General features: G+C 39.5%; 1 protein-coding gene across 3 annotated transcripts in view; it reads right to left on the bottom strand.

Annotated features, from left to right (window-relative positions):
* zbtb16a (zinc finger and BTB domain containing 16a) overlaps positions 1-24,745 on the bottom strand; it is a 183,993-nt gene that overhangs the window by 78,927 nt on the left and 80,321 nt on the right. The gene's annotated exons all lie outside the window — the stretch shown is intronic.

Genomic DNA, 24,745 nt, shown 5'->3' with positions numbered 1-24,745 from the left:
GAGCCATTATGTTAGGGATTTAAAATGGTAATGCTACAATATTGACATGAATTCATGTTTTAATATGTAAATTATAACAATCAATTCCCTCAGATTGTGATTGTGTTTTAACTGATGTTGTATGCGGTTTACAAATTACATTTTTGATTAATGCAGACACACTTGGAAAAAAATATTACAAACTTCCTCAGAGTTGGAAGTGACTTAAATTCAGCTTCAGAGTGTAAGCACTGTGAACTTATTACAAGTTAAGGCTATGAAAAAAACTTTCATCTCCTCTGGGTGAGGACACAGGAAGTTTAAATCAGCTACATTCATTATTATAAATTTTTTAGACTTTTCTGTGAGGTGTAGAGTGACTGCATGAGTTGTAAAGTGTAAACAATGTTTATTGTGTCTGAAAATGAAAGCTTTTGTTTTTTATGACTGCATTTTTCCACAAAGTCAGAATCTGCTAATTTAATTTGAAATCTGTTGTAGTTTAAATGTTTCTACACACTTTGGAGGGACAGAACTTAACATTTAAACCATAAGTGCTGTTAAACAATTTTTTTTTTTGGTCTTTAATTGGTTTCTGGACTTGCTTTGAAATCACGATTTCCTCATGTGCTTCAGGAAATCATGTTCCAGTGCATAAAACACTGACGGACAGAACAATCCACTGTGAAAATCTATCCCAGTAGGAAAATTCTGTTTTAATAAACATATAAAAGAAAAAAAATATATAGTTTGAAAAGATCACCAATATCAAGCCAGCAGCTCAGATCCTGATATGGCATTTATCAGTTAAATTACAATTAGCTAGCTGTAAGAGAAAACAACTTATAACAGGTGAAGTAAATATAGTGCAGACACAGCAGCTACCCATGGTGATACTGAGCCAACTAGGTGCTATAGATGAAGTATAAGCTTATTTTCAGATATATCAGCGGCGCACAGAGGCAGAAAATATTTTATGATGCGAACAAACACAGTGATATAGATAAGAGTAGATAATCTTGCTCTTCCATGGGGGTGGTGGGGGCGGGGATGTACAAGCCATCAAAATGCACAGAAACACGTTTTCTCCCAATGACATTGTTATCGACGGAAAAGAAGAAGAAATCAAAGGGAAGTGAGTGAGCACGAGGAAGAGGGAGGGCGAAAAACGAGAGGAAGCAGATGAAGACAGAGAATATTCAGGTCGCATTTGACAGCTTTACGGTCTGTTGCGCCGAATGGGATGTCTGGGGACGTGGCAAAGCAGACAAATATTGACTTGCAGAGCGTTCAAATGCACACACACACACACACACACACGCACACAGAGTCTGGGGAAAATACACGAGACACTTGCACATGAAGCCTCTAAATTCAACCTCCTTCAAAATGGATGAGCTCACATTGCAACATCATTCACCCTGTTTTTCTTTTCCTCAGCTCAACCTCTTAATCCATTTTGCCAACAAACCAATTTGTTTGTCCAGTAGGTCAGAGACAGTTTCCTGCCCTCACTGTTCCCTCTCCTCCGCTCCAACTGTTTATTTTCCCCCCTTCCTTTGTTGTACTTTCTCTGAATGACGGAACCGTTTCCAAAGTTTTTGCCCCCCGGGAGATGGAGGGCATCTCAGTCCACAGCCATTCCTCCTGCTCCCTTCTTTCCTGCAGTTGCTTCTGCCCTTCCACGTCTTTCATAACCATTCCCCTTATAGGGATGTAGAAAAATTGAGACTACTATGAATCATTCTAAATGCAACTTTCATGTGACATAGATGTAACTGGAAAACAAATATTTTAGGACGAGGATAGAAAGAAAAAACCGCTGCAGGAGCCTGGTTACATAAGACAGCACACCCTTGAACTAATACCTTCTGAAAGCAGTATTTGGATTTATTCTCGGCATCCAGTCTGATTCAGTTCACAACTGCCTTTGGTCACAGTTCAGCTGCCCTTGAATAACTTTATCCCTCCTTCTGCTGTAGTGCCAAGATGGTTTCCACTGTACATATTAATGCATATTAAAGTATGTTTGGTGTTTAAACTATTAAAACATGCAGTTAAAAGTGTTTTTAAAGGAAATAAAATACCGGGACTCAAAATGTAGAGTAGAGTAAACTGATAGTTTACCTCAAAGACTTGTTGGTTTTCAGTAAAATGTCACAAAACCAGTCTTACAAGGCAACTTTATTCGTTGTGTAATGACATTTTCTTGATGAGACATAAACGCATCGTTTTCTCTGTAAACGGAGAACTGAAAGGTGCGGGCGGATGAAAGGTGGAATAAATACGATTGAGGTCGGATGAACGTTTCCCAGATTAGAGAAAATACAAACTCTGCTTTATGTGTCCCATCTTCTAGTCCAGTAATAGTAATTACTCTGCCTGGCACGACGCTGACTCAAGCACTTCGCAAGCCTGCTGCCCTCTCCAGACCATGGCCTTTCTTCTTCTGTGGTTGCCCCTTAAAGGTGAAAGGTGCCACGTGTTTTTAGCTCTACCTCCGACCCCCCTCCGATTCAAAAAGAGAGAGAAGAAAATGAGGCTTTGACACTTATCCCTGCACTCAGGCCATAGATGCCAGGATATCCCACAGGGTCTTGGGTGGATTATGTGTGTCAGTACAAGGATGGGTGTGAAAAAAATAAAGAGTCCAGCATACAAGAAGTTGAGGCCAGAGGAACCACCTGGGGCTCCTCTGGTGTGCGGAGGCAGGAAGTAAGTTAATGTTCCTAAAAATGAAGAGGCTGTGGCTTTAGCAGTCTAGAAAATACGACCCATGCTATCCTACAGGTCACCTAATATTCCCCCAAAGGCATCTTGTGATCTTTAACTCATTGGTAATTGATCAATTTAAAGCCTATAAGCTATAGAAAGCTTGAGATATAAAAAGGTAGATCAGACATCCAGAATTTACCATTTTCCTTTTTTTTTTCCTTTTCACACCTGGGTTGAGCTTTGGCAATAAAAATCAAGCTGCATTTTAAGAACACTTGAGAAGTCACTGGTTGAGGTCCAGGCAGTAAACCTTCCTGGACTGGGTTTGATAAAGACACGACGGGACAAAAACGCTACCATGACAGCAAAGGATGCCATTTTGTTGGTTACAGTAGCAACATGACAACAGACCCTCACAGCAATGTAATGATAGCAGCTATCACACTTTCTGCTTGAGTTGTTGCAACAAACTCTTAGTGAAAGACTTGACAGCTAATGGGTAAAACTTAGATAAAGATCATGGCGATAAAATACATCGTAATGACTCTCTTCCGCCCTTGGATTAAAATAAACTAGCCAAGTGCCTTCTTTAGTTAAAAATATGTCTTCATTTTATAAGACATGATAATAAAGCATTACATCAACCAGTTAGTGAATCCTAAAATATTTAAAATGCTCTTCCAAGAATTAAAAACAGAAGAAAATACCTTTATTTTTACAGTTTAGAAAAGAAAAACAGCCCTTTTGAAATTATTTTTCTCATGCATTGAATCTGTTTTCATTTTACTTTATACTGAAAACAGATATGACACACAGTGAGTTGTGTTGGCTGCTGTAGAGCCACCGCTGTTTGCACACGCACAGTTGAGTTTTACTACAGCATATCAACAAATACGATATACGTAAACACAATATAGCAACCATAACTGATATGAGCGTCTAATCTTAGGTTCAGGGCTCTAAGCGAATCAATGCAGGCCCTGGTTCAAGGTTAACCAACATAAACTAGTGAGGTCAGTGGAGCAGGCTGTTAATGTATAACCTGGTCAAAGTCATTGAGAAAGAATCAACCAGAAGGGTGACCGACCAAAATAACAAGGGTCATGGCAACCATCTGTCGATCTAATGGTTATACATTACAACTCATTTTTTACTAGGCCACTAAAACCAAAGCATAACCTTGAAACTTTGTTAGCCTGCTGGAAAAAATTTCACATTCATCTTATTAGCTTAAGTCTATTCATTTCTTTTAAAAATGTGTCCAAGTTTTAAAAGCTTAAACCTTCAAATAAGTTTCTTTAATGCAAGTTTCATCCATAGTCTAATCTGACTGAATGCAGATATTTGTCAGTGGCTGGAACATTATGTGAAGAACTTCTTAAGACTGGTTTTGTTTTGTCTGTTATCTGAACGTAACAGTCCAAAAGTTTTAATCTGCATCAATAACAAAAATCACAATCAAAGCCTGCATCATATTTGTCCAGCCAAAAGGAATGTGTGTGTGCTGGTTGGTTCATATACAACCTCCTCTCAACCTACGAGGTCCCACAAGGCTCTATTCTTGGAAATGTTCAGCTTGCACTTCATATTGATGATTTACCAGATGTCTCCACAAATCTTAATACCCAAATGTATTCAGATGATGCAGTAAACTTTTCGTTTACAAGTAACTGCTAGCGAGTCTTTGTCATAGACCATCTTTAAGACTTGGCTTTAAGAAACCAAGAAATCATTTTGATTTAATTTCCCTTTGGGATCAATAAAGTATTTTTTTATTTTGAATTGAATTGAAAACCAAATGTGCGTTTCTTTAATCTTTTAATTTGTCTTTAATTGTAATTATATAATTTTTAATTTCTTTCTCTGTCTTGTTTTTCAGGTCTGGTGCCGGATGGGGTGAGCAGAAAAGACTTGGCTGCTTTAAATTAAGACTGAAAACATTAAAACTGACTGCAGCTTTCATAAAAAGCTATGAAGTTATTTTAGTCATTTCCTTACTTTTTTTTTTTTAAACGTACTTCAATGTTATTTTAGTCCTTAACATGCTGCTTGAGTTTTACAATGATTTTTAAAAAAAATTACATGCCTTTTTTATAATGCAATTTTATGTACCTCTATTTCTTTAATTCCTTTTAAGCATTTTGAATCACCTCTGCATGAATAGTCAAAAACATGCATTGCCTGTTGGCCAAATCTGCCACATGCTCAATAACCAACAGTGCTTATCATATTGGATTACCTCTTTTTAGATAAAATGAAATGAAACAAACTATAGCATCTGTCTTATTCCACATGCGCTGTGACCAGCCGCTGAACCTTTACCCCTATGAGCACCACCAACTCTAAGCAGCTCCTGGCAATCCAGCTATTGACATTCTCTTTACAGTGCTGTAAATGCATTTATAGTTGAAGAGAGGACGGAAAAAGATGGTTGCTGGAGGGAGGCAGGAAAACTCATTTTGGATGTAGTTTCAGCCTGGGAGGGGAGTGGGGATTCTAGCGGTCAGCTGAGGTTCGAAGGAATTTCGCAAATAACAGAAAACCAACACTTGTTGCTCTGTTTTCATTAATTTCTTCTGTGGTACTGACCAATCAACATTACGGCAGGGTTTAAAGACAGGAAATGGAAAAGCTTGTGTAATATGAGAACAGACCTCCTGCTGCCCAAAAACCATGAAGTGGGAAAATAATATATTCAGCTCATTAGACAAATCTTTTTATTGGCTTAGCTAAGTAAAAAGTTGCCTTTTTCTTGCTACCAAATCTCACCTTTTCTTCTATCTCGTCATCTTTTACTGCTAATCTTTATAATTCTTTAAACAAAATTGTACAGAAAACATGACTAGTCTCTCTCACACACACATTCCCTCCCTTTGCCCAGCTCAATAACCTGTAAAAATTTAGTGTTTAGGGCCCATTATTTCCTGCTTTCAAGTCACACATTGTCAAAAGGCAGTGCTCAGGTTATTAAGGCTGAAGTCTGAAACCAGGGTGGAACGAAGGGAATACAGTGAACACTTGTGCAGTAAAACTAAGACAAAGAGCCGAAGGGTGTTAAATTGGCAGAGGAAAAAACACTGGCTTTAACCTCCCTGCTGCAAATAATCGTGAAGGGGGTCTGTCTGCAGACGCTGCATCCAGTGGAGCTTCAGACTGCAATGCTCGAAATCAGAAATGTGTACGACAAACAACCCTGTCAGGCAGCCAATGACCGGCTGCTCTTGTCAGAGCAGAATGGGCAGACTGGTTTGAGAGAAGCAACAGTAGCTCAGAAATGATGGTTCATTTTAGTTCATTTTCAATTCAGCAAATGGGGTGTTATTATTTCTTGTGAAACACAGTTTTTATTTTTCCAGAAACAGAAGAATTTCCCCATTTAAACTTGTCTATTTCAGAATCCTGTAGTTTTAATGTAAGCGCATGTGCTTCCTACTGGGCCAAATCAAAAATACAATATTTCCTCTAACTGATCAGACACCCAAGCTTTTCACCAGCCTTGAACGCATCATCTCATCTGTGAATCGCGTGTGGCGCAAAAGCCTCAAAAGTCGAAAGCACAGGCGAGCCGATCCGTGTTCTTGTGTTGACCATTTGATGATTTGTATTGGTTATGCGTTGCGAATCGTGCAATTTGAAACATGTACATTTGAGAAACTGTTTACACACCGTCACACACACACACGTCAATTCCGTTGCACACTTACAAATCTTGTTGTCAGCTTTGTGAGTCATTTTGAGACTAATTTAACTCCATATGTATCTGGTTGATACAGAAATAATAATCACTGATGAATATGCAGCTTGCATGTGGTCTTTGTAAATAATGTTGTAAACCTCATAAAGGTTAAAGCTCATCCAGATGAGCCCCTGGAGCCATGACTGATATGCAGATCTGAGGAAATCCAAATGTCTCGAAAGAGCATAAAAAAAAAAAAAAGCTCGAAACATGTTTTCTTTTACTGCACACAGGTGCATTCATTTACATACTTGTTATTTCGTTTGACTAAAAAATCCTCTCCCCTCCACATTGTTAAATCTTCCACATAAAACTTAATAAGTGCCAACTTCAAACAAGCAAATCGGATCAATTAGGGAAATCTCACAACAAGGGCTATTAAGGGAAATAAACTTACCTCAAATTACCGCACAACTTTTAGTCATCAAGCCTGTGTTATCAGCCAAATGACACCATTCAGAGGTTACCAGCTCTTTTCCATGAGGTCATCTGTTTTCCTGCAAATGGCTTGTCAAGACTGAGGATTTAAACTGCTGAGCAAAGTGAATTATAGGGAGAAAACTCCAGTGTGAATATTGTGTCCAGGCCCACAACACAGATGACATTGAGATCCAATTAGTTATCATTTATGAGAGCAACGGCTCCGCTTTCTGCCGGCCTGCCTTCCCCAGCTGCTTTCATTCTGTCCAGCATATTATAGCACGCATGCTGCTTTATACTTTTTCACAGACACAACAGTTATAGACTATTTCTTTAATTTATTGCAAAATCTAAAATAAATATATATGTTTCTTTTTTTTTTAAGCATGTATGAGTCCTGATCCTCCTGCAGATGCGCCGCTTTGTGCTCAAGGATAAGCACAGCTCTGGATATAGATACAGCAGAAGTCCTACTGTAGAGGCAGTGACAGCTCTTGGCGGACGGCCAAAACTCGGGAAGCATGCGTTTATGTGTGGGTGGTGGGGGTGCGTGTGTGTGTGTGTGTGGGATAGGATCAGCTGAGGAAGAAGTAGGCCAAACGGTGACTCTGCGGTTCAAAGAGTTTGTCTCTCCTCTCTTCTTACTCTAACTGGGCCTTTACCCTCCTCTTCTTGTTTTGCTGTTATTCTATAAGGTCATGCGGGAAAAACTATTTTTGCACATCCAGTTCATCCAGTTTTATTTGAAGTGCATGATATTCATTTGGTTTTGCAAGTTATCTGCAGAAACTAGAAAAATGTTGTGTAACGCATGGGGCAAACTTCTCCATACTGGTTGCATAAGTTCTTAACATATTTAAAAAATGTTCTTTTCTTTTTCATGTTAAAAAGAAATAAAATCAAGATGCTGTTGAAAAATAAGGATTTACCTGCATCAATAAAGTTTGAAAATATAATATAATCCACACATTCTGACCGGTTTGTTTTTTCCGTAAATATAGGTCTTCTGAATTTTTTTTCTCAAGATATGAGAGTCAATTTAATCTCCAGACACCAAATAGTATCTTTAAGCTAACAAGTCATGAAAAGCAACATGTGCAAATCAGGAATACCAGCTGAAGTGAAAGCCCTGTTTATCTCAGCAGGTCGCACTGAGCATTATGTCGTCAGAGCTGAAGTGATAGAAGCAGGAAAAATGTGGGGTGTCCCTGGTCTGCTGGACTCAGTATCCATCATTGATCCATGAGAGCAGAAAAGACTGGCCCATGCACTGAAAAACAAGATCTTACCAAGTCATTTTAGTTTAGTCTCTAATGCAAACATCTTAGTACATTTGAAATTAGACAAAACTAACTTGCAAGTAACATTTCAGCAAGATATAAGTCAAGTAATTCCTTTACAGATGAATGAATAATGAATATTCCTCCATATTAATGGAATATTGACACCAAGCTAGCGCCTATATTTTGCACAAAAGTCACTTTTAAGTTAGTTTTGTCTTTTTTCAAGTGCACTAAGACACTTGAAACAAGCAACATGACCAAAAATACTTGGTAAGATTTTGTGGCCGTTCAGTTGTGCACATTGAACCTGGTTCTGACAGAAAGGTGTCAGAATACTCAATGCATTGCAGTTTGTTGCGGATGGAGCGCCACACTGGCCACAATGCCGGATTGATGAAGAATTTTTATTCATCGGTTAAAATTTAGCCGGTTTTTTGACGTGAAGAATCTGTAACGGTCTGAGCAGCAGCTACATTTAAGGTGTTCCATTTATTTAAGGTGGATGTGCTTTTTGACGCTGCCGATTTGTCCTGATCCATCTCCCCGTTTGCAGCAGTCTGACGTTGGGTCAGCAGGCACAGACGCCAGGACTTATGCCATTAACAGAATGCCTTGAAGCCTCGATGAGTAGTCTGTCGAAGCAACAACTTTATTCATCTGCAGTATTTACACTTCTGCCTCTAGCTATTAGCATCATAGTCTGCAATAATATTTTACAGCTGCTTTTGTGTTATAAAGTGATGTGCAGTTGGTGTAAAGCAGAATCTGAAGGGCAGATGACTGGAAATAACGTTAAATAGTACTGAGCTCAGATGTGATTTTTGAATATGGACTTGAAACGCTAAATTGTGCTGTTAATTGTTGGATTAAATACTTAAAATATGTTTAGAGTACTTGATATAGGAGTGTGCGAGACATTCATAAGTACTTAGCAGCAATTCCTTGATGCTGAAGCTCATGGGCAGTTTTATTAAAATGCTAGAAATTGATTTTGATCTTGGGCCTGCTCCGGCTACCCGGTAGCGTCGTCCGCTAACAGTAGCAATAGCCAATAGCTTTAACATCTGGAAACAACAAATCTGTACCCCTAACAAAATAACCTACTAATGGTGTTCTTTTAGAGGAGTGGTGAGGAGTGACTTAAAATTTTAAGTTCCTCTTTAATGTTGGTGGTGTTTGTGTGACACAGATAATAAGGAAGGACAAATGTTGGAACACTGAGCTATAGCTGCTAGCTATAGCTGTTAGCTACAGAAAAAAAAATCTGTTTTCATTCAAACAAAGATTACTATAAAATGATCAAACCTGGATAAAAAATATTTGCTTTAAAAAAAAATCTCGACTGAACTTAAAGTTGAGGGAAATTATTGTAATGTCAGCATTGAAAACCTTTGAATAAGTGACGGTTCTAAAAGCTAGTTATCAAACTAAGTTCAAGAAGCAAACTTTAAATTCTGTGAACCTTTCAGAAAGCGATTGTAACTGTGAGAGTTTTAGAAACCGCCTCCAAGAACTTCAACAATAGCTGCAAATCAATACGTTCTGTTCCCCTCGAACCCCCCAACAAAGATCCTCTGGGGGGTTTCCCAAAAGCCTGTTTACCCCCGGATTGAAGTGCGTTTGCTTCTGACCAGCCCTATTAGTATTCTGAAGCCGCTTGCTTGTTTTCAACAGTTATAACACAATATCCATGCTTTGCTTTTATGTCGCACCTCCCAGTGGAATTAGCAGCATAAAAGCAATCCTTGTGTGTCCTGGCTACTTCCAGATGGCTTTGGGAGAGCTTTTATCTCTTCCCTCTGCCTCGCTCCCTCTCTGTCTCCTTTCACTTTCTCTTGCTCTCTTTATTCCCCCCACATGAAAGTGCCGTCGGCAGATCTTTGCTTAGCCGAGTTCATTCTCTCGTCATCCAAAAATATAAAAGTTTCAAAGAGCATTTCATGAGGGAGCTCTTCCATAAATGGGATTCATAGCCCCTCTAATCTGTGCTGCGAAATTGATCTAAAAAGTTTCCCAGAGCTATCGGCCAACTTACATAATGCAATAAAGTGCCGTGCCTCAGAGGATATTTACTTTTATTACCGTTTGTATCACAAACAATCATCCCATCCTGGTTTCCCAGTCTCAGGCTGCAAAAAGAATGTCGATTCTTTGCAAAAAAAAAAAAAAAAAAAATGCTTTCCATTCAAATAAGCGCATAACAGAAAAAAGTAAACTCAGAGCTGTCAACACAAAAGTGACTGAATTTGATAAATAATATAAAAGAAGGCAACATAAAAGGGCAGATATGCTGTCTGAATGCAGTTTAAAGTGGGCAAATATGACAGATGATATGACAGTTCTGATAATAAATTCATGTGACCATCACAAGACTTGGTCAAGGTCTTTGTAAAATAATTCATTTATCTGGCCATTTATTTAACTACATACTGCTTCTTTTGTCCAAGCTTTGAGATTTAAGCAAACGACAGGGAGCGATGTGAACAGAGACCGACTGCCTGCTGACGTGAAAATCTGTTGACACGTGTGTAAAACCTGCCTAATTACACACACAATGAAGAAGCTGTCAAATCTGAATGACTGACTTCAATTTCTGCACGTCAGTGAATACCGCTGGCTCATTACGGAAACAAACAGGAGGCAGCAACAATCTAATAGCTATAGTGCAAATGTATGAACCACTGTTGTGTCCTTAACACAACAGTGTTTTATTGTGGGGGGATAATGCTGCAGAAATGCAGACACCAGATCAGGAATGTGACAGTCACACGGTGTCCGTCTCTAGGATAACGCTCACTTCTCCTCCAGTTGGGATCAATTAGAAGCTTCGATTTGATGAACCACCGTTTGGCTTCCAGCTACAGACCGATGTCTTCAGAGCAGCAGGCAGGAGATTTAGTTTCCTTCAAGCACTGAATAACTTGGATGAGACGTCTTCCTCTATTTGGGTCAAAATCTCATTTAATGCAGCCGGATGCGCAGCACAAAATTAAGCCTAATTTACTGTATTTGTTCTTTTGAAAGCTTCTTAAGTTTCACCACACTTCACGTCACTTGGTCGAGAAAATACGTCCTGAAAATAAAGAGTTTGGATCAATTATAATAAGAAAAAGATTGCACTTTTTGCTAAATCCACTTCATAAAGTTATCAAATAATGACACAGCATTTTTTTTTTTTTTTTTTACTGAATAGGCACATCACAACCAGGTCTGGTCTATTTGCAGGTATGTAAAGATAAAAATACTTTGGTTTTTTTTTTTTTTAAATATGGTTTCAAAGCTGGAAAAAGTCCAACATTGTCTCATTCTGTTGGACAATTTCTCCCATCCAATGAAGCTGCTACTGAACTGGAGAGCTTCTTCAGCTGCAGACCGCTGCATCCTGGGCGCACAAAGAAGCGTCATCAGAGATCCTTACTCCCTACAAGCTCAATAGATGTTTACATCCTTGCCGTTTTCTTGCACATTTTATTCCAATTCTTAATAGTCTGTCGTATTTGATGGACATTTTACATGCGTAGGCCAACTACGAGCTGGATCTGATGTCAACTGGAGGCTGTAACTGAACAGACGGGCAGAATAAGCAGCAAATATCAGCGTGGTGCATTTGTGCTGCAGTATATACAGCAAAAAACAAAAAATACCCTACACAATGAGCGGGTTTACTACTTTTACTTAAATCAAAATCAAACTAATGATGCATGTTTTAAATGAAATAAAACATATATATTTGCTTTTCATGCAGATCTTTAAATTACCACCCTGAGTATCTCAGGACTAGGACTGGTTGTGATGGTAAAGTGAGTGCAGGATAAACACCGCCGTGGCTACAACGCGCGCCGACTGTCGTTACGGAGCACTGACACACAAACCCAAGGAGCAAAAGCTGCACTGTGATTTTCTCCGAGTAGTGATGCAGAAATCCTGCATCAGTGACCGTCTGTGTCTGGGTCTGCATGTTCATGTTCATATGAGTTTTACAGTCCTGGCTCAATACAGCCAGTGTTGTGCGCACGCACGCACACACACCCCTACACAAAGCAACACAAATCCATACTAGCCACAGGCTCCTCTCCAATCTATTTTCTGCTCAGCTGGTTTTAAATGAAGTTATTATGACTCATTAAAATGCCCACAAGCTTGTGGAAGTCGGCCAATTACGATTTAAATTTAGCCTCCTGCTCTCACAACCTTATCTCCCCCCGCTGTACAACCTGCCTCTCATTGCTGATTCTCTCTTTCATATTTTAATCGGGAGAAAAGGTTTGCGATGCGTTCAGGAATCCTTCGGCGGCCTCAGACGGAGCTCTCACCCAAGAAGCAACAGGGGCATCACTGCTCCACGTGAGCACCGTCGCAAAGAATAATTACACGTTGAGGAGAAAGATAAAAAAAACAAGAATAAAAATTAAGCCAGGATTATATTGACATGTGCAGTCCAGATACGCATAAAGCAGAGCCTCCTCCTTTTCCCAATGTGGAAAATACCACTAATTACTATACAGAGCTGAACAAATGGACCTTGCCAGTACCACAAGCACACACTGCCACATACACACACAGTTTCTCTGGGAAACTTGGATCACTTGGCTGTTTTTTTTTTTTTTTGTTTAATCTAATGTAACAAAACAGTATCTGTTTTTCCTATTCTCCGTCCCCATTCTGCCCTCCAGATGAAAGGTAGAGACGGATGCAACATTCCTGGAAGCAGGTTCATCTCCAGATGTTTCTGAATTTATTGGGATTCATTGAGAGGTGTGTTTTTTTTCTTTTCTTTGTAATTTACTGTGGAGGGGATTTAAAGAGCATGTCGTATAATAATCTGCAATATTTCATTATGAGCATCATGTACAGTCCGACACGTTGGGGACAATAAATATTCTACATGATAAATCTTTCATATTTCTTAAACGCTTAAAAATGAGATCACGAATGAGCCAAACACTGCAGAGATAAATTAAAAACACTAATTCTATTGATGGTATTCATATTTATGGTTTCATTTTCTTTTTTTGAGACAGGTGCCCCTGACCCAGTGCTATTGGGTATAACTGCTTCATTCCTGAGCCACAGGCAGAGCGATCACTCCCAGTTGAACGAACCACTCACCCAGTGGGCCATGTCTCCTTTCAGAACAGAGCACTTTCTGATGTCAACTTTATTTTCTTTACCTATTTTTACTTTTCATAGAAGGTGGTCCTGATTCCATGTGGATTTGTTTTCAGAATAGAGCCGTTGGTGTCATTCATATTGAACATTGGGCTGGGCGTTTTTTCCTATGATCATTTATCATAAAAAATTCTGATCATGGAAAGGTTTTTTGTTTATTAATGTCTTGACAAATAAAAAAAGCCCAACTGACCGTATTATCAGAAATGTGATTTTTACCATTTTGTCCACAATTTGTTCCATGAGAGCATCAATAAATATCAGTAAAGTCTGAAAATCTAATGAGATACAGTTACTGCTGACTATTTCAAGAGCGGTATTTGTGTTATGAATGTTGTGCCATACGCAGACGCAGCAAAACAGTTACCTAAAAAAAAATTTTATGAATCATTTCTATCATTTTCATTTGAAGAACAATACTACCACAAAATATCGCGATAAAATCCTAAGTCCATGTTGCCCACCCAGAGTTGCAAATGTTCTGTTTTTGGATTTTACTATAAAGTAATTCATGTTCACTGTTTCAGCTAATCTAGAACAGAGTCACTGGCTGTTGCTGTCATTGACTTTGTGTGCCCTCTTTGTGTTAATGTTCTTGTAGAAAGTAGCCCTGGTTCGCTGATACGACGCTTAGCAGCGTCTCTGTCCAGATCCGAATCCCTGCCACTGCTGCGAATAATTCTGTACTCTGCCTCCTTTCCCCTTCCTTAGAAAGTACTCCTGGTCTAATTTTCCTGTGTTTTCAACTGTCGCTTTTTTCACCAAACTAAATTAAAAGAAATATTGTTCCTTCATCATGGATAAACAAGTCTACAATAAAAGGTTATTACTGTCCAACCGCTTTCTAATGTAAAGCTGACATAAAAACACCTTGGTACCAGGGTCACCAGTCGTTTCCACATGGTTCTTATTAGACGTCGACATGAACGATGAGCTTTAGATACATCCCCACACAGATAGTCCTATCAATCAGTTGTGTCACATTTTGGAGACTTCCATGCTACAGAGGACATATAAAAACCTGCTCCATTGTCCTCATGCTACCCTGAGCTGTTCTGAAGGACCCTCAGCCTGAATAATACACTTCCAGAGCAGACAGAGCATTTCCACCTGATCCCGCTTTAGCCCCTGTGAGCAATGTTCACTATTCATCCTGTAGCATCCTCCTCCTCCCCCCCCCCCCCAAACACACACGACCTATTTTAACATCCCATTCTGGAGCAAACAAACGTCTGCATCTAGCGCGTCTGCTCTCTCCGTTTCAGTTAATGGTGTGTGAGGGCGTGCGTGTGTGTGTACTAGATTGGCGTGCACACACACGTGTTTATGGGTGTGTGTATTCTACAGTATCACTTGAATTTCCAGGAGAGCAAATTAATTGGCAGCCTTTTGCAATAATTGACTTTTACCACACACACACACACGCACGCACACACACACGCACACACACACACACACAAACCAGCATCATGTACACACTGCAAGCAATCACATCCCTCCCTCAGACACACACACACACACTGCTTGCTGACAACAAAGCTGCTGGGAGGAGGGAGGGATGATGAAGCGAATCCAAAATTCAATCGACTGTGTTCTTGTTTTGAGCAGAAGGCACACAGTGTACTGTACTCTGAGAGGCCATAAAAGTCTCCCTCCACACACACACACACACACGCACAAAACAGCCTTTGGTAGACACAGACGTTTCAGCAATCACCCTCCATCAAAACACTTTGTCTCGCATACAAAAATAAGACTTGGCATCAGAGCGGAATACCAAATCAAGCCCATTAAGGGAGCACAGGGGCACTCGCTACTTAGCAACCAAAAGGATTTAAAGCTGCAATATCCCTGTAATAAAAGGAATAAGATCAAGTCTTCCTGTTTTTTTCTTCCTTTTAGTCAGAAAATAGAGAGGGGTGAAAAGTCAACTTTGAGCTCTCGTTCTAACTTTTCAGATTGACGGGTTTTGGAGTAATCAACACCACGGAAAAAAAGGAGAGCAGTTATTGGATTATACACTAATCCGCTGGAGCCATTCGTTTGGCAAGAAATAGTTTCCTCAGGGATCTTTTATTCCTTTTATTTATTACTGCTATTAATTCTTAGGAGGACTTTATCTACTTACATCTCTGAAAATGAGGTTTAGGCCTTCACATGTGTTTGTTACTGTAACTTATTCTAAAGGGTCAACAGTGGTTGGCCAAACCTTTGCTCTCATTTAGGCCACGTCTAGTTTGAAGGAGATGCTTCAAATCTTTATTTTGGTTATGACATCAGTAGATGGCTTCATGTATCTTTAGACATTTAAACATAGGAAAGAATGACATTCAGTAAAATGCTAATATTTTAGCTAATACCATGGGTGCGTTCTAAAACATATGCATCAAAATTTAGAATAGAAAAGCATAAAGTACCATTTATTGTTACAGCTTGGGTAAATTTAAGTGCACAAGCAGTAAGCTACAGGTAAATGCAAGGACATTCAGACAAAGGTGAGAAATATAGAGAAAGCAAATTTACAACTAAATAAAAAAACTGTACCATTATTAAAAACATCATATTCTGCTTAAAAGATATGTATAACTCTTTTAAAAGAATGATGAAATGTGTATCTCTGCATAAAAATCTAGCTATTTACAAGATAATTAAATATGCAAATAACAGAAATGTAAATACTTAGTTTGATGGGAGCAGTGGTGGTTAGAAAGTCTAGGAAGGATCTGTTGTGTCTCTTCTTTGCGCACCAAAGACGCAGCAGTCCGTCACCGCAGGAGCTCTCCAGCTCTGCAACAGTGTTTTTGTAAAATGATCCAAATGGTTTTGTTTACAACAGAAAACTACTTTGAATTTCTGAAGTTCCAATTATAAACGTTGATATACGCACCCTGCACGAAAAAAATGTACTTCTTAAATCACCGAGCATCTGGAATGTTATCCCCATTTTTGTTTTCATGACTGAAAATAACGACCAATTTTAACTAAATGGAGAAAAAAATATGTGGAAAGTGAGTTAATACGCAAAGCATTCAGAAAAATTTTACTTTTAAATTCATAATTATATGACCTTACGTAACAAATATTAAAAAAAGATACATTTTTGCCGACAGCTTATTGGTCCTCCCCCGCCATCTCAGCAACCAAACCCAACAGAACACCTTTTGGATGTGGTGAAACAGGAGATTCGCTTCACCGAAGTTCGCCGAAATTCTGCTGCAACTGAGCGATGTTGTCATGTAAATCTGGACCCAAGTCTCTGATTCATGTCTCTATGATTCATTGATTCATTGAATCAATGCTGTAAAGCATTAAGGCAGTTCTGATGGTAAAATGGAGTCCAACTCATTACTAGTAGGGTGTATCTAATAAAGCGACCACGTCAGTACGCAAATACAAAGCTGGAGAGCAAATGGAGACCAGAAGCGTATAAACTCTAATCTGAGAAGCTTAAATGAGACGATGAAGTCATTAGACAATAACTTTAACTTGGCTGCCGGTGATGCATTTCTCAGGAGTTACAGTTCGAACCTACAGCGTCTCTTCCAGAAAGGCTGCTACAGGTGTCAGGTGGGGACACATTGAGCTTTAAAAAAAAAGAAGAAGACGACATTTACAGCATCAAGCCATCAGGCCTGAGAGTGGCTCCAGCCACGGAGCTGCCAGCTCGCTCATCCAGACTCTTTATCACAGGGGGTCATCCCTCACATACTGTTCACTTCACCTATTTTTGTGTTTCATTTCTTCAAAACCTCACTTCTGTTCCCAGAAGCCCAGAGCGCAGGCACACAGAGTTCTGGCTTAAGGAGGGCACTCGCTCCGAGTAACACGTTTCCAATGAAGTCGCATTTGCTCAGGACACAAGTCTAACAAGCCCCCCCCACCTCACCCCACACACACAGTCCACCCCTCCCCACTCCACTCCACCATCTCTGAAGGCTACTAAAAATATTAGCTCGACAGCTACGCCTGATGCTGCTGTATTATGAGCGGGCCCCTGTGCTGTGTCACCTCTCACTTGCGCCCTGCCGTGTAATGGAACCCAGCTGGGAGTCCTCCAGTGGCCCGATGCCGGCAGTGTGGGGAACCGTAAATCACCAGGGTCAGGGGAAGTACGGCGAGGAGCGCAACGTCAGTTTTAAGTTGCAGAGGAGGATAAAAATATGCCGCTACGTAATGAGCTACTGCTGTCGGTATTCTCTGTCAAGCTGAGTTTTATGCACTTAGAAAATCAGTGTAGTAAACGGAGCTTCACAGAAGTATTCACACCTGCACAGGAAGAGCGTTTTGAGAAGTCCTAGGTTCTACAACAGCATTTCACTGTTGTAGAACACCGTTCAATCCATAATCTGACCTATGACCTCTGATGTCCATACATGAACTCACCAGCTTTCGCAGCACGTTGCTGCAAAAATCTTTCAAGTGTGAATACAAGCAGGGAACGTTTGTGTTCTCATCCTGAAAAATGGCTGCCATCTTGAATTTTCCAGTAGTTTTTAATCAACCAAGCAAGCTCCTGGGAACATTAGTGGCAAGTTAGACTCTTGTATCCACATGTGAAACATTTTGCTGAAACATTTAATGTTCTGCTGCACTAAGCTGGACGAAGAGAGCATCAAACAGAGAAACAGCCAAAAACCATTCATCATCTCTGGAGGAGCTGCACAGATCCACAACTCAGGCAACTGGAAGAAATCCTCATAGAGCTTGCTTCCAGAGTTTAAATCCAAGCATTCCATCTGTTGGGATGTCCTAGTCAAAGTTCAGACCTGAAGCCAATATATTTCAGTGAGGACTTTAAAACCATCCAGTCTGATAAAAAAGAAAACAAAACAAACAAAAAAAACCTTTCAAGTCCTGGTAGAAATGTTGCAAAGTTTTGACTCATTGACTCAAAACTTTTGCACAGAACTCTGAGGGAGTTGGAGTGGATTCAGGAAACAAAATCAGCTGTGAAATAAAAAAAAATAAATAAAAAAGTGAATGCATACTACTAAACAATTTGGTTCATTTTTTTTGTTCTGATCCACTTCTCTTCCTGCTACTTGCTTTTAATAGCAGCCCCCCGCCCCCCACCTCCTCTTGATTCCCCTGACTCTCGTCTCACTCAAGCATACACACTACAGACACACACCCACCCACCCACACACACACACACACGCCAACACACATGCACATTTAGGAATTTGTGGCCTGGAAGGCAGTCAAGTTTCATTAATTTCTGGGTTTGGGTACAGTACAGTGTGTTCCTGGACTCACATCTGCGAGCGATCATAAATGCTGGAATGCTGGCAGAACATCCAGACCTGCCGGCACAAATATGTCGTCATCAGTGAGAGGGAAGAGCCGGCACCGCGCCAAAACAGCCGAGCGGCCGAGCCGAGCGCCAAAACAGCCAGACAAAAGCGCCACGGAGAAGGAAACAGGCAAAGCCCAACAGGACGGCTGACCCTCCCACCATATTTATGTGAATTCAAAGCATCTTTTTTGTTTTTTATTGAAATGTTCTCATTTATTGGGCCATTTTGCTCTTAAACTCTGACTGGGATCAGATTAGAAGAGTGAATTGGCACTTTGGAGCCAAGTCAAACAGCTGGCTGAGGCTAGATCTGTTCTGGCAGATTTTCTTTTATACAAAAATCTGTTTCACCTTCAATGCCTCCATGGACACTTCCCTGTTTTATTACAGGTAAATGATCAACCAGCATTTTACTATATGTTGAGCATCTAGGTTGTGAGTTTGATTTAACGAGATGAGCCACCAAAAAGCATCTGGCTTTGTACGATACTGATGGACCAGATTGTCAAATCTTTAAGCGTCGTAATCTAGATACGGCACTTGAAAAAAAATTGTGCTCCATTTAAGTTATTCAGATTGTCACACTGATTTTAACCTAAGAAAATACAAAAAAGAAGGTTTTAAATCATGATTTAAGCAACACCAATCCACAACAATCCAAAGTAATTAGCCACTTCACCTTTGAATGACTCAAGAAAACCCAGATTACTGTTTTAGAGTGGCCTAGTCAAAGCCCAGTCTTAATTTGGATGAAGGTGCTGTCATTCTTTCAATGCGACTGAATTAAAGCAATTCTACGAAGCATAGTGGGTCAAAACTCCCCCACAGTGATGTTAAAGACTCATGGCAAATGGGTAATAGCTATACGGGGGGATTACTCTTCACAGTATTATACTCTTAACTAAAAAGTGAAATATAATTTAACTTAATATACGAGTCGTAAGTTACCAAGAATAGTGTGTTGAAAATGAACTAAAAAAAAAACAACTGCATTGGGTTCATAAAAAAAAAAAAAAGCTATTTTAAAGATAAACACACTTCATTTATTCTGACTTGTGTAATGTCAACAATTATCCAAAAGACGAGCCTTTTCAAGACACGGCAGCCATTTTTAGGTCAGGGTGGAGTTGAACATGCCGCATCAAGATGTGCGTTTGCATAATGAAGTCAGCGTTGTAGAACCAACGGAGCTGTGGCAGGGATTTGGTGGCTTTAACATGTCAAGATTCGGTTCCTGGAGATCAGTAGAAATGCTTGATTTAGAGCTCTGCTGTGTTTTTATTTCTTTGACCAAATTCAGCCCCGATTTAGTCTACAATTTCACTTTAATTTAGATGTATATTCTTTAATAAGTAGGCTTTTATTGAGCTTGTTTGAAATAAAGAGTAAACTGACAAATTTCCACAAATATTAAGGAGTTGAAAAGATGCGTACCTATTATATTTAGAAATAAGAAAAAAATGATTTTCTACCCACAAGTCTTTGAAAATGTAACTGGAAGATGCACTGAAGGCACGTCCTCCAGAGGAAAGTGCCCTATTTGGCAGATTTTCTGAAACTGATCCAGATCTGTCTCAATATTTAATGACCGCCCTCCCACTTTGCAACAAAGTTGAGTCAAATTTGGTATTTTCTAGAACAATCTGAAAAAAAGAAGGAGCAAAAAGAAGTGTAGAAATAAAAGAAAAAGGAAACATTTTATTTACCTTTTATTCCAGCCTTACTTTATCTAGACAACTGATATGATAAATGGAATTAGAAAGTGTTAATCTTCTTATGGTGCCTTGCAAAAGTATTCATACCTCTTGTCTGGTGTATTTATGACTTTATATTTCCGTGTTTTATGATGTAAAACACTTTGAGCTATTTTGTTGCTGACTAATGTCTTATACAAATAAATAAGATTGATTAACTTTTTCACATTTTGTCACATTACAAACATTTCACTCAACACTGAGTTGAAAAGACAATAAGAAAATAACACAGAGTCAGAACAAAACATTTATTTCTAAGTTTGTACTCAAGCCCCTTTAACCTGACGTCCCTAAATAAAGACAAATTGTGTTTGGTCTAAATTTGGTCAAATTTGGTTTGACTTTAAAAAGAGAGAAAAAAAAAGGGGGGAATGTGTCTTCTGATTTCATTTGTATGTGGGCAGTAAATTAAACCCGCTGAACAACTCTCACACATTGTATTTGCGTTATTTCAGCCTTTAAATTAGCAGGGTACGTTTGTTGAGAATAAATTCTTAATTTTAACTGTAGAAAAAAACTTATATAAAAACAAAAACGATACATGTAAAGCATGGTGGTGGCAGAGTCAGGCTCTGGGAATGCTTCTACTCAGCAGTGACAGTGACGGATGTTGAAAACTAACATTAAATGCTACTTCATTGTTCTGAAACTCTGTGGCTGTAATGTGTCAAAATGCAGAGAAAAAAAAGTCAAATACTTTCGCAAAGCAGCACTGGAAAAAAATGCTTAATACTTCTGAGTTCCACCCTCTACATGCAGGCCTTGGCTCCACGCAGCCTGTCAAACATTAAACAGCATGTGGAGATAAAAACAATGCTAACAGGGAAAAAAACCAAACACGTGGCCTGAGACGGAACAAGGCGAGGGGAAAACAAAAATGAAATAGCTGGCAGAAGGTAGACTGTACATACTGTACCCTCAGAGGTGGCACGCTGCCCAGACGGGCGAGCTGCCAAATCTTCTGTAGCTACAACAAGCTGAGGGAGAGACAGACAGAAGGACAGGAAGACAGGCAGAGAGAGAGAGGGAAAGAGAGAGACGCAGCGAGCAAGGCAGCGGCGTCTGAAATGCTCCACATCCACGACGCGCCGCGCATACCAACAAGCCTCTCGCCTCATCTCCACAATATTCTGGCTTTTGTGAAGCGAGCTGATGGAGTATAGCGACAGGAGGAGAGGTGGAGGAGAGGTGGTTGGAGGGTGAGGGAGCCGGGGGGGTCGGAGGGGAGGAAACAGGCTCAAACTGAGGGTTTTTGGGACTGGGTGAGGTGTCGTCATTACAAAGAGACGTGCTAAAAATCCACACGTGGTGTCAGACCCAGAAAAAAGCCCTGAGAGTCAAACGGTGGAGGCGGAGGAGCAGAAGAGGAATAAAAAAAAAAAGCTAAAAAGAAAAAAAAGAGTTTAAAAAAAATAAAAATACGAAAGAAAAAGACAACAAAGAGTATCAAAGAGGCTCTGTCTCTGCGCCGTCTCTTCCCTAACCGTCGCCCGTCTCGACTGAAGCGCTCGGCTTGCCTTTCACTCCAGACCAAAGCGGCGATGAATCAACAGTGATGCGTGCAACAGCACAGGTTGATGTCGCGCTTTGACACAGCCTTGCATGGAAAGGGGAAAGAAGAAGAAGAAAGAATGCAAAGAAAAAGTTTGTGCACTTGCTGCCACAGATGCTAAAAATACACTGCCCACATCTTCCGCTCATGGTGGGGTATGTGGTTCTTCCTCGAGTTTTCACCGTTCTGTTTTCCACTTGATCATCACTTTCATTCAGTGACAGCAGATTTAAACTCTGACTCATTATCAACCTGTTGATATAACATAGATGTTGGCCTGCAGGAGTCAAAGCCCTTTCAGAAGCTTCACGATAAAAAAAAAAGATACAAATATTCCTTATTGTTACCTCATAGGATAAGAATAAGGGATAAGCATTCCTTCTGAAATGTGCAGCATCATCTCTACAATAACTGTATTAATTTTTAATTAGTAAATGAAAAGAGAGAAAAAACATGACATGAAAGGAAACAATCACTGAAAATGTTCTTTAAATCAGTGAAAAGGAACATTAACCTAGTAGAATCCAACGCAAAATACAGGAAGTTCACACTATTTTCATTTTGGGTTACTGTTCTGGTGCAAAAATACATTTTGTTTCAGCAATTCATTTTAAAAACTAAAACTCATATGGACTCATTAAACCCAGAGACTTTTTTCAAACATTTATTTCTGATCATTTTAATGATTATGGCTTACAGGAAGTTTAGTTGGAGGGAAAAATCATTTGGAAAGTGTCCATAGGAAGCAGGTAGAAGAGCAGCAATGATGCACAGGCTCAGTAATTTATGCAAAATGAGCTCTGACCAAGCAGTGAGTGCAGATACTTTACAGTACCCAGGCAAACCTTTCAAAGGGCACGCGTTTCTGTATTAAAAATCCTTTTCTCTTATTTATCCGATGCAGTTTGCTAAACTGATTTTAGTATTTTCATTAGCAGAAGTTCTCTAGACTACAAATTCATTATCATGGCTTCATGATGACAGATCTCTGCACCAGAGATGTTAATTTTTCTCCCAGTGAGTGAACCCACCATGCCTTAGCGCTACAGGTCTCTGTGATTAAAACACTTCTCTGTTTGTTTCTGAGTGACGAGTCAAAAACAGTCATTTTTGATTTTAAGATCAAGTCAGACGACTAACTAAAGGTGTAGGAGACTTGGAAACACTAGCTTCAGAAGTTACAGTAAGGGTCGACTTACTACAGGAATAATCACAGAAACAGACAATAATGCTAATTAGGTTAATTATGTGAATCTTCAATAATAATAATAAACCGTTTTAATTAATTCTCATTATTTTGAAACGGTACAGAGCTGTGTAACACCGACTGATCTCTCCTACACACACAGTGTGACATCGCCTCTGGTCCTGATCTGAATAATAACTGGACAATTATAGTAGGGCTTCTAATACTTTGCATTAAATCCGTAATTTATTTAGCAATCTAAAACATAATAGAATCTTTTTTACTCAAAAATTACAATATATGTTTTTTAATAAGGAGAATATTTGATGTTGCGTTATTTTTTTTTAAAGCAATATAGAATTTTACTGTGTAAGTAGATTTTCAGTGATGAAGGAAAAGTTATTGAACTTTGACAATAAACTAATAATAATGAAAAAACAGAGACTTTTGCAATCGTCTATTTGACCAGAAAAATTGGTATTGGCAGATCATAACTTTACAAAGTCATCAATCGTGGTGTTTAAAGATTCTAAAACTTTTGTAGAAAGTAAAAAAAATAAAAAGTAAATCTAAAACATACAGTTTCTATAATGAACATAAATTAATAACAGCCTTTAAAAAAATGCCTCTCAGTTGATCAGAGGAGACATATACAGTAATGACCGACACAGGAACATAATAATTTGTAAACTATTTCCTTTCTGTTGTAGAGCTTCATTCTTTCTGCTCCGACAAGTGATTGAGAGGATGGGGGGTTTGGTGGTGGTGTGTGTGCGTGCGTGTGGGTAGGTGGGAGGTTGGTTGTCACATGTTTGCGCAGTGAGGATTGTGAAAACGGGGTGTAATTTAAAAATAAACAGTGAATATTTGCTCGGAGCAACTTCTGCTTGTGACACACTGAGCTGTGTGCTGAGCCAATTCACTGGCACAGCGTGAGTTTGTCATTCATCTTTGTCATAAACATAGCAAGGCTGTCAGCATCAGTGTCAGTCACTGTTAAACTGCTGGTGAGACATGAACAAACAAATGATTCCTGTAATTATTCTCTTCAGAATCCAGGATTGAGAAGTGGGAGGGTTGGGGACGTTGCTGTGTCCCAAACAGGGACAACTTAAGCACCTCGATGTTTAAATTGAGGCATTTAAATCTTTGGCTTTTACTGATTTCATAGTCAGTATGGAAGAGAATTAGGGAACTGTTAGCCACTTAAAAAAAACTATTAAAACTACGTGTGGTTGAGAACCAGACGTCAGTTCATTTTATAACGTTTAAAGACCCAGAGGTGTAGGGAGACTGGATGGTGATGAGCCTCAAGGGCGACTCAACGTTACCGGAAGCCGATGAGTCAGCGCCACTCATTGGTTTGTTCAGCTTCCAGGATGTCATCGGTATCTACGTCTACAATCTCTCTACAACACCCACGTGCTGCAAAAACAAGATATTTCAAAGGCTTTGTGATGCTGCACACTACCAAGATTCTGAGCCATCCTCGGCCATCGTTGCTAAAAGTTTGGACACGGCCGCTTTAAAGAATTGTCCAAAATGTAATTTATGTCTGCTGTTTGAAGTGTTTTTTCCCCCTGTTTTTTCCTTGTAATAAAGCATCAACATAAAGGCGCAGTGAGTTCTATACATTTATCATTTGTAATTCCTTC

Source organism: Xiphophorus couchianus, chromosome 11 (assembly GCF_001444195.1).
Source record: "Xiphophorus couchianus chromosome 11, X_couchianus-1.0, whole genome shotgun sequence".
Classification (NCBI taxonomy): Eukaryota; Metazoa; Chordata; class Actinopteri; order Cyprinodontiformes; family Poeciliidae; genus Xiphophorus; species Xiphophorus couchianus.
Note: the sequence above shows the minus strand (reverse complement) of the source record. Positions and strands in the feature narration are given on the sequence as shown.